Consider the following 8,925-nt stretch of genomic DNA (forward strand, 5'->3'; position numbering starts at 1 on the left):
TGGGTTCACGTGAGACCAAGGGTTTTTCGTGAGACCCGTGAGACCAATTTATATTCATTGATCAACTTTATAAGCTAACGATCTAATGGTCTAAAATTGCACGATGACAATTTTGTAATTATTGAGAAATCTCGTGGTAATTTTATGATTATAAATATTGAGATTGTAGATCTAATCCAATGGTTGAGAATTGGTCTTACGGGTCTCACGAAAAAGCCTTGGTCTCATATGAACCCAAGTATATATATATATATATATATATATATATCTTCAAATACATTAATCTGTTTTTATCTTCATTTTTAATGATAAGAGTTTAAATGCTCTAAATGTCATCTGAAATTTTAAGTAGTAAAGGTATCCCTTAATACTTCTTAATCCTAATCTACCTTCTATCAAATGGTTCATAATTTGGGGGCTAGAAGAGATTTATTAGCAAAAATTATTTATTTTTGTAATTTTATAAAAAAACTATTTATCTTTTAAAATTTTGCACTAGTTTGACCGATTCAGATTCAAACTTTAGACGTAAAAACAAACAATCTTATAGATCCAGATTTCAAACTTCAAGACTAACTTTTACAAATCAAAAATGAAATCAGATCTCAGATTTTAACACCTTTTAAAGAACAAACGTCATCTTAGTTATGATTATAAACATGTAATTGTTTATAAGGGGTCGTTTACCAAATACTTACCCGGTAAATGCTTACCAATAAAATTTAACACTATTATTTACTTACTGGTAAGATTTTAGTCCATCAAAACGACATTGAATGCAACAATTTACCCTGTAAGTGTTTACCGTGGTAAGAGTCATCGCCCTCACTTACCGGGTAAGAAGACTCTTGGTCTTTGTCTTGCTCTTACCGGGTAAGATTTTTTGTCCTTACTATATTCATCCAGTAAGGTAATGTAACTTAATAAACACTTACCCAAATAAACATTTGATAAACAGCCCCTAAATAAAAGTATACAAATATTTTATTTTCACTAAAACTCAAATATATATTAATCATTCTTCTTAGAAATTGAATAACAATCAAACGTGGATAATTTTTCTTCAGAAGAAAATAAATAATGATGAATGGGTGACACGCGTGTCCATCATTACTCTGTATAGTGAAAAAGAGACATGAAGTTGGCTGTCCATCACAAGCGTGTCAGTTTAACACTCCACCAATCCATTTGCGTTGACTTGCTTCTTCTTTTGACTCTTTACAATTCCTTATCAACCGACACTACGGGGTTGCTTCCTCTGCCGTCGTATTTTACTCTTCAAATTAGATTTTCACTAAAATTTCCTAATTTTCATACAATTACGTTTTCTAGAATGTATAAATATAACATATTTTCATTTTAAAATAAATATTTTTAAGTTAAAGTTGCATTTAAAATATATATTTTAATTAATATAGCCATTTCTAGTTATTGGTTTCACCTCTTAGCCAAATTATGTCAAGATTTATAACAATAGTCAAAGATCCGTAATATCCTAGGTTCGTAATTGCAGACCTAGCTAAACGATAAATAGTTTTTTACACTTTTGACCTCTGTCTGCAATATCTTAGGTTCTGCAATTCCTGAAGTTTTGTAATTTACAATTTGTACCCAGGTTTGAAATTTTACCTTTAAAAGCGAGTATAAGAATTGGAAGTCAGGATATCCCAATCTTCCAGCTCTCAAGCAGTTCAGAAGATTTATCCCTCATGAAATTCCCTTTGCTTCTGCTTTCATCTACCCCTATGCTTCTGCTTTCTTCGTCTATGCCAATGCCTCCACGCATGGATCCAATTTCCTGTCCTTTTTTTGGAATCGTTGATACATATGTTATATTATGATGGCTTCGGATGAGAGAGGGTGGTTGTAGATCATAGTTCTGTAAGGAAGCTAGGCTGTTGAGTTTGAGCTATGAGTTCTGACTCGAGCTAGTCTTTTAGATTAGGCAGGGAGCATGCGGGACATTTCCTCACTACTGAAAGGGGTCATTGAATGAAGTCCTCTATTTCTTTCGGAGGTGTTGACCCGCAGCAACACAGAGATGACTAAGTGACATATGGACTATGGCGATGACAACGACATGACGTAGAAGGAGATAACAAGTGGAGCCAACGACCCACTAAGACTAACGTATCTACAACTACATCCCCGAGCGACAGTCAAACAGGGGCGTGAATGAGAGATGCCAGCGGAATTCAGAGGCTAGGGCTCCTTCCTTCCCGCTGCGTCCTTCCTTTTGTGTCAGAGATATAAAGCGAGTGCACCGGAGAAGAACGGAAACTGGGTCACACTGCGGACCTACCACGTGTCTCGCGGGGGTAAAAACTGGTGGAAAACTTTGAAAATTTATGATTTCTTGCGAATCTGTCCTATCGCGGACATACCATGTGTTGCGCTGGGGTGAAACCATAGTACGGTTTTCTTGGGAAGGTGCGATTTTTTGAAATTTTTTGACCCCTAACCCCCATACACAATTACAAAGTCGCCAAACCCTCTCTCTTTCCCTATATATATATATATATATATATATATATATATATATATATATATATAAAATACATTGTGGGGACCAAAATCTTTACCCAAAAATTTGTCTCCACAAAAAAAACACACGTGCACGTGACTCTTTCTAAAAATGGACTCCCACGTTAGTTACTTCACAACCCTTGTCAATGCCTCCTGAAGTAAGTTTCTCGTAACCCTTCGTCAACATAAAACATTTTTGTAGTTTTTCTTGTAGTTTTGAAGTTATATATGTTTTCTTGTTTTCTACTGTATAATGTTGTAGTTTGACAACCTTGGGAACCCATTCTTGGTCCAGCCCGGGAAAAAAAAATTCGACTATTTTCTTCGTATTTCGATAAATGCGTATCTGTTAGTTTATTATTTAGACTTATAATCCATTATTTAATCTCTGCTTCATACAATGTCTTTATAGCATTTTCATATTTACATATCAGGTCTCTATACTTTCCATATTTATACATTTGGTCATGCACTTTCCATAATAATATATTAGGTCCATGGACTTAGATTAGTTACAGATTAGGTCCCTGAACCTAGAGTATTTATAGATTACGTCCCTATACATAGAACAGTTGTAGATTTTGTCCTTGTATTTACCATACATACTGATTAGGTGCTTGCACTTATAATACTTACATATTAGGTCCTTATACTTATCGTTATTAGAAATTAAGTCCCTTTACTGACCATAATTACAAATTAGGTCTTTATACTAAAAATAGTCACATTTTTGGTTCCTACAATTAGATTACTTACAGATTAGGTCCCTGCACCTAAAGTATTTATAGATTGTGTCCCTATGCATATAATAGCTATAGATTTGGTCCTTGTATTTTCCATTTATAATAATTAGGTCCATGTACTTATAATACTTACATGTTAGGTCTATGTACTTATCATAATATCAAATTAGGTCCCTGAATTTATAATAGTTCTAGATTAGCTCCCTATAATTACCATAATTACAAATTAGATCCCTATACTTTGAATAGTTAAACATTTGGTCCTTACAATTATATTAGTTACACATTAGGACCCTATACTTACCATAATTACATATTAGGTCCATATACTTACCATAATTATAGATTAGACGCATGTACATACAATAATTACAGATTTAGTCCTTATACTTAGATTAGTTACATATTAGGTCCATGTACTTAACATAATTATAGATTAGGTGCATGTACATACAATAATTACAGATTTAGTCTATACTTAGATTAGTTACATATTAGGTCCATGTACTTAGATTAGTTATATATTTGGTTCCTTTAATTAGAGTATGTACTTATGTACTAATTTGGTTGATATAATCAAAACAACTGATTGAATGTGTAGAAGGATTTTCATTGGGTGTCTTTCACGCTCAAGTGTCGGGTAGGTCTCGTATCATCTATTAGGGAGGCATTGACTCCTGCTAGAGAGGCCCTTTTTAGGGAGACTTTCGGTCCATGGTTGGACATGACCATGCATGGTGGATACCCCATGCTGATTCACATGTTCTTGTAGAGGAAGTTGGACCCTACCCCCGAGGGGAAGATAAGTTATTGTATGATATTTCTGGGCACGAGTTCCGCTTCAGGCGAGAGGAATTTCGACTTATCACCAGACTCGTTTTTAGAGAGCATCCCACCATTCATTCTCTACGATGGGAATTCTTCCTTCTTAGGGTGTTTCCAGGCGTAACGGGACCTAGTCTAAAGTATCTCACACACATATGAAGATTTCAGACATGCTCGAGCAATTTCGGGAGATGAGCAACCTTACTGATGAGGATGTTGTTCAAGTTTGTTACTTGTTGATGGTAGAGTTGGTTTTTCTAGGCCAGCAGCCGCAATAGTTTGTTACTGACATACTAATCAGGGTCGACGAGGGTTTTCGAGTATAGAGCCAGTTTCTATGAGGATCCTTCATCTGGACACCCACCTTTAAGCAAATGTATAGTGCCATCAAGAAACGCATGGACAAGAAAAGAAAGATGACGATGGCGAGTTTCTTATACGCCTTCAAGGTTAGATATAAATTTAATACTTATTCATTTGAATTTGCTTTCCTTTTTTAACTCCACATACATGTTTGTGTTTTATGTATTTGTAGATATGGATCTTAGAGAAGTTTCCCATCGCCCGCCAGTACTTTACTGTCACAAACAGGTGGCCCAGGGGAGTTAGTTGGGAGTGGAGTGTGTTCCTGAATAAGCTTACGTGCCTTGAGTTCTTTGATTTTCCGGATGTAAGTTTTTTTTACTATATTTCGAATTCGATTTCTTAAAAAATGATTTACTAATTTAATCATGCAATTCTAATGTGATATGTTTTCAATATACTAGGAAAGGAGGCACCCATGCTACCGCCTTGTAGCAGACGCTTTTGAGGAGCAGCAACTTTGGTATAGGGTGAGCCAACTATACTTCGACAACAAGGAGAGTAGGCGACCGTCAAAGAGGCCTCGATGGCCTCAGGTTGCACATGACTCCTCCTCATCTGGGTCCTCGTCACACGATGATGATGGCTTGCACCCCCAGGACGATCTAGCGGTTAGCTAGGGATATGAACCCCCCTTCTTAGCACCAAATGCCACCTCCCGACCCATATACAGAATAACCAATTCATGGGGCGGTTGGAGTATCACGGGGGGGAATATAACGAATCCGGGTATTTGGACTTATGAAGGTGTGGCTGGAGCGCATATTGTGTTTTCTGGGTTGTGCTTTCTGGTAGCTATCTGACATTGGGTGTATTGGGATTTAGAAATATTTTGTGATGAACGTACAGGAAAACCTTCTTTGGATTTGCCCAAGATCTTTGGAATATATTTATTTCTTGCAGGTGTGGCTTGCTTTGGTTTTGGWGCATTTCAWGTAACAGGCTTGTATGGTCCTGGCATATGGGTGTCCGATCCTTATGGGCTAACAGRAAAAGTACAATCTGTAAATCCATCGTGGGGTGTGGAGGGTTTTGATCCTTTTGTTCCGAGAGGAATTGACCTAGGTCAGGACAGATTTCTATGTGTTGATCCCAGCCGGATCTACAAGAGTTTAGAGGAACAGTTTGTAGATGGGAGGGGATGAATAAAAACACAGAAATTTTTGTATTTAAAAATATATATTGATATAGAAGGATCAATACAGGTATTTTACATATTGTTTGCAGAAATAAAAAAGATAAAAGATAACCTATCTAAAACAATCTAAGATTACACACAAATATACTTAGCAAATATAAGAAATTTGCTGAAAAGATAAAGACAGAATGATGTTCTTCTTGGGTAAGAACTTTAGAATTTTGAGAGAAATTCTAACTTGCTTAAAGATAAGTGTATGTGTTCTTTTGTATGTTGTAGATAGATATGGTGCATGAGGAGAGCACTCAACTATTTATACCCATTGCATTAAATGCAAATCAGAAGGGTTAGAACACGCATCAAGCTTTAAGAGAAAAGCTTGTCCTTTGCAACAGTGAATAGTACTATTGTCTATTCATGAGCAGACATCCTTTCATGGAGTTGGTGGGCACTAAAGTCGACTAGTCGGTTCTGTGCAGTACTATACTCTTGAAAGGGTGTGGGTTTGTCCTTTGTGTGTGGAAGGACAAGACAAAAATAATCGTGCATGGCAAGCTTCATTTGATCGCTGAATGCTGAAATAATGCTAGAGGTTTCTTCAGCATTCACCGAGGCTTGTGCAGTCTTCACACATTTGTTGACCAGGTTGTAATCACTGAATACCACTTTAGATCATGAACGCGCCAGTCACTAATCTTCAGTTTCAGTCTTCGACATTCACTGAAGGTTCTTGGGCTTGAGTTTTGTCTTCTTGAAGTATCGTTGCACTGTAGGATTAGAATATGTGTTTCAGCAATCACTGAACAGACTTAGTGATGATCGTTGGAACTGAAAAGACAGAAACATAATACTTCGAAAGGTAAAAGGGATTATCATCAAATCAATAAGAGAGAGGATCAACAATCTCCCCCTATTTGATGATGACAAAGCAACATAAAGAAAATTGCCTTAAGGTTTAACAGTTAGGAAAAGTTACATATAAAGTACATGTCCCTTTTAACTATTTTGGGATTTTTTTCAGTGATACAGTTTTTACTATATAAGTTTTCTTAAGTTACAAGTTTAAGAAAAAAGTACTAGAAAGAAAACTGAAATTGAAAGCATGTTCACTGACTGAAGATTGTCAGTGACTGTAAGAGCATATTGGAACTCATAAACATGTGTCCCTATTACTCTTTTTAGGGACCTTTTTCATTGATGCTGATGACATACTTATATTAATCAAAGGAGAATTACAAGTATTTCAGTCAGTACATTCTAGACTTATTACATATAAGTTGTACATTGAAAGAAAAGACGTAGAAAAATAAGACTTACAATGAAAGATAAAATTTACAAGACAAAAATTTCTAACTAATCTAAGTCGCTGAAGTCGATGTAACCAGGTACTTCTTCTCCAAGCATCTTTCGACGTAGAAATTCTTTTCTAATTCCGCGGTCTATCATTTCACCATAAAGATCATTGTCCAACCAATACCTTAGATAATAAAGATGTTCTGTAGGACAAAGACCAAACTCAGACACTCTCTGGAAGCTGTGTTCGCCTTCATAGTCAAGGAATATAAATCCAAACTCAGGATTTATATGCACAATGTTGGGTATGTAAGGACCCTTCGTTGGCAAAGAGAGGTTCAGCATAGAGATGTATGGCTTCTACGAATCCTTCAGGACTTCCTCCAGGGAGAACTTTGTTTCATGTTCATTCCTCAGAGTTGGTCCATCATTAGGATCTGAACGTTTTCTTCTTCCACCTTTCTTCAATGTCGGCTTAGTAGGTACAACAACAAATTTGGACATCTTCTTGATCAACTATCTAAGGATGTCTTCAATTATTGGCTTGTGCCTTGACTTTGAGCACTGAATGGCTTGACGGATTTCCAGCCATTCACTTTAGCCGTATTGTCCAAGGTAGGAATGATACTCTGTAACAGCTTCAAGGTTGTCTCTAGTGATGAGCATGGAGATGAGAAGTCCACCATCTTTCATTCATTTATTGATTGTGACGCTTGAGATGTAGTGAGGACTTATTCTCTTATTAAGACGATATTCACTCCATTTTCTGTCTCGGTCATTCAGCTTCATTGCCATTTCACGTTCAGCTTCTGCAATTGAAAGCAACTTAGTTTGGGCCTTGACAGCGTTCACCATCTTTTTAGACTATTTCTTTGAAAGAACTTGAGCAGCAAGAGACTTGGCCAGCTTTAGGCTGTCCTTAGTCTATTGTCGTTGAATATTGAGTTCTTCCTCAGCCTTGAGTGCTTCGAGTCTTTCATCTTCAATAAGAAGTCAAACTCACCACAATTAGAGGTACGAAGAGGAATTTTTACTCTAGTTTGGTTGAGTGACTCCTTAAGTTGAGTCATCTGTTGATGGCTAGGAATACTAGAAGTTGGCTTTTCATGTACCCATTCCTCTGGACGACCACAGGTAGTAGAAGGGATAGAAGAAGAGAGTTGACATAAGGAAGTGACTATTGCAAACCTGGAGGATTCAGTATCTTGAGGTACGACATGTTTGAAGAGAACTTTGAGATTTCCTTCTTCAGCAACACCTTTGTCTTTTGAGGCGGTGTTCTAGTTCTTTGTGGAACTCTCCTTTTATTTTTCTTTATCTTTCTCCTTTTGGGATGAAGAATCCCCAAGAGAGATTCATTTCAGAGCGCTGGCAGGTTTGTGGTACTGAATTGTGAAGTCGTCGTCATCGTCATCTTCATCATCATCACCATCGAGATCTTTTCCAGCGTCAGGAAGGGATGGAGAGTCATCGTCATCTTCACCGTCATCATTTTCACCTTCATCTTCCTCATCACCAACATCAGCTGCAGGGGTGATAGGAAGGTCTTCGTCATGAGCTTTAGCATTAGCTCTGACAGCATCATCAACATCCTCAGCTTCATGGGTAGTGATGACATCATCAACAACCTCAGGTTCATTAGCTTTAACTCTTTGAGCATCAACTTCAGCTTGTGTTGTAGGAACAACAACAGCAACAGTAAAGTCTTTCTCTTCCTCTGTGTCATCAGCATGACTAGAGAAGAGGTTATCAAGACTCAATGTTGTTATGTCCATTCGCTGTTCAAGCACACTCAGCGATCTAGCTTGAAGAAGACCAACTTCGAGAGCCTGATCCAGCGAGAGGCGATCTATTACCATTAAGGAGGGTGTAGGAACTGGTACTAGACGTTGAAGAAGCTCCAATATCTGCTGCAACAACTCACCATGCTTGGCAAGCTGAGCATTTGCTTCATCGGATTTGCTGTTGAGAGCAGAGATAGCCTCAGCATTGGTGCGTACAATAGCTTGCACCGTAGAAAGTTGTTTGTTCACATCA

This window comes from Cynara cardunculus, assembly GCF_001531365.2.
Source record: "Cynara cardunculus var. scolymus isolate 2C chromosome LG 17, CcrdV1, whole genome shotgun sequence".
NCBI classification, from domain to species: Eukaryota; Viridiplantae; Streptophyta; class Magnoliopsida; order Asterales; family Asteraceae; genus Cynara; species Cynara cardunculus.